This window comes from Orycteropus afer, unplaced genomic scaffold (assembly GCF_000298275.1).
Source record: "Orycteropus afer afer isolate SDZICR_OR568_19922 unplaced genomic scaffold, OryAfe1.0 scaffold00235, whole genome shotgun sequence".
Lineage (NCBI taxonomy): Eukaryota > Metazoa > Chordata > Mammalia > Tubulidentata > Orycteropodidae > Orycteropus > Orycteropus afer.
Window position 1 is genome coordinate 4,388,399 of NW_006921822.1, and position 3,132 is coordinate 4,391,530.

Consider the following 3,132-nt stretch of genomic DNA (forward strand, 5'->3'; position numbering starts at 1 on the left):
ACTCCTCGGAAGGAAGGTTGAGCAATCCTACTTCCGTAGTGATACTGCCTCGGAAACCCAAGGAGGGGTCGCTATGAGTCGGGGCTGACTCGACGGCAAATAACAACAGCAACAACAAGAGTAGAACTGCCCCCATAGTGTTTACTAGGCTGTAATCTTTACAGGAGCAGAATGACACAGCTTTCTCCTTGGAACAGCTGGTTGGTTCGAACTACCAGCCTTTCAGTTAGGAGCTGAGTGCTTAATCACTGTGCAACCAGAGCTCTTTGAGACAGTAATAAACCAAAACAAAACTCACTGTCAATTCTGATTTGATAGCAACCTTAGAGAATAGAGCAGAATTGCCCTATAGGATTTCTAAGGCTGTAAATCTTTACAGAAGCAGACTGCCACATCTTTCTCCCGTGGAGTGATTATTGGGCTTGAACTCCTGACCTTTTGGTGAGCAGCCAAATGCTTTAACCACTGTGCCACCAGAGCTCCTTGAGATTGTAATAGTACCTATTTATTAAGGTACTTGACAGAATTAGTGTATGAAACACTTAGCATAGTGGCTAGTGTTCATAAATATGTATATCTCAGTAATAAAGGAATTTGCATGTTTTCTATTACACAGAATCTCCATTGGGAGTTTAGAGAATGGAGTGAATAACTGTACCTGGATAGAATAACTGTACCTTGGATAGTCAGGAAAAGGTTAGGAGAAAAGGTTGAATTTCATTTGGATTCTTAAAGGATGAGAAGGAATTTTTCCAGGTTGTTTTAATTTGGTGAGTGCAGGAAGAATGTGAAAAAATTTTAGTGAAGTGAGGCTAGAAGGGTAAAACAAGGCAAATTGGAAAGGCATTGTGTCTATGCAAAATTATTTGGACTTGATTAGTAGTTCCCCAAAATCTTTAGTGTTATGATCAGAGTCTCCAAAATTATTGGCCTGATAACCAATGACTATATAGATAAAAAAGCATATTGATTCAGATATATGTGTATGATTCCTGTAGATAATACAAATTTTAAGGTATTTCTGAATTTATAGTAACTTTTTGGCACTTTCTTCTCTGTCAATTAGTGAATCCTAAAACAAGTACTATGAGTTCTGTGTCAGTTAGCAATATATTGCCTATAAGCCCATGTCTCGGAAGGCAGTTTGGGCAATCTACTTCCGTAGTGATACTACCTTGAAAACCCAAGGAGGGGTCATGATAAGTCGGATCTGACTCAACAGCAGTATGTTTTTTTGCAAAGCTCCAAATGTGCCATTTACAACTGCTCTACAAAAATGGATCTGAGACTGTAAACATTTCCCTTTGCCAACTGGTACAGTATAAAGTTTTGTCAGTCAAAGGCTCTGGAGAGACATTTCAGGAGAAAGAGGTCTTCCTTCTCATTCCAATATACTACTCTTAGCAGCCACTGCAGCCCACGTGGCCTCTCCAGTGCTTGGCTTCCACAGCCCATGAGACTTCTCCAGTGCCTACCTCATGCAGTATATGTTTCTTCTGCAGTTGTCGGTAGCTTCCCCCAGGTCCTCCCTTGGGAGCTTTTATAGCAGAGGGCTTCCAGTGAGACACTTTCCATGAACAGCTTTCCCCAAGATCCTAGCAGGGAGACTTCCAGCAAGTTCCATCACAGCACCACACTGATTTCTCTGCCATTTGATGACCTATGACCATACACTCTCTAGCAATGTCTGGATCTCAGCCCTGGGTAGGATAGGGACTCTTCCATGGTGCTCCATTTCAACCCTAAAGGTAGTAGCTACTCCTTATATCTGGTTATATCTCTGTATATATTACTTCTTGATATTCAACACTTTGTTTTGCCAATCCCTGTAATAGTTAGGGATCCTTTGGATTAAACTTTCCCTGTTCAAATTACTGTGTGGTTTTTGTCTTCTGTTGGATGCTTTCTGATATAAGCCCTAAAGTACTGGAAGGGGTCCTCACATGAAATGTTTTAGCACTATTGGTCTTGTTGTTGTTGTTATGTGCCATCGAGTCGGCCCTGACTCATAGCGACCCCTCCTTGGGTTTCCGAGGCAGCATCACTATGGAAGTAGGATTGCCCAACCTTCCTTCCAAGGAGTGGCTGGTGGGTTTGAACCGCCAGCCTTCTGGTTAGCAGTCAAGTGACTTAGGCACTATGCTACCAGAGCTCTGGTCTAGGTGAAGGCAAATCAATAAAGGATTGTATTAGGGGACTGACACGATGAAATTTGTGATTTAGAAGATCATAAGAGTAAGGAAAAGCTAAGAAATAATGAGGTTTTTCCTGAAATAGACTCTATATTCCTTTTATACTTCCTTTTATATTCCCTGAATCTTACAGACACTAGAAAAGCCTGTAGAACTGTATATTCATTTTATCGCACTAACTTAATGTACTGATAAGGATTCAGTTGCAGGAAACAAAATCTTCTCTTGACAACTTCAGCAAAAATGGTTTTTAAAGCTATTAATTGTTTACAGGATGATTGGGAAGGCTGAGGAAACAGACTTTTAGACTGAGCTTGTTGGAATGGTGCCCAGAGCTGTATTACAGCACTGGGCCACCAAGGATTTGCTGTTCTTTGTAAGGGAATTGTTATTCTTACCATGATTGGGAAGCCCCCTCTACTAAATCAGGAAGCTGTGGTTAGAGTGCTGCCTCCAGAACCAAACTGCCATCATTGATATCTATATTATCAAATAGATGCCTCGAACCCTGCCTCTCTTTCTATTTAATTGCAAATTCACACTTCTGCTGAATGCATCTGATTGGTGGAACCTAAATCATATTCAGAACCCTGATTGAAAAGGTCTAGGAAATGAAGTTACATTAGAAAAGTCTAGGGTACCATTTTGGCTCTACCTCTCATTCCAGCTGCTGGTGTGGTGAGTAGTTTCATGCAGGCTTTGAGTAGGTTTGTGAAGGTGCCTTTGGATAGTGTCTTGCCTCTGGTTAGCACAGTGGTAAGAGGCACAGACAAGAGTCCACCCTGTACAAATGCATGTGAGTCCCAAATGTGCTTGGGGGTTAATGCTTGGAGGGGGGGACGTCACACCCTTGACCAATTGGATAGGAGCTAATGGTTAAATGCTCTCCCCCTTTTCTTTCTGATATATATATATATATATATATATATATATATATATA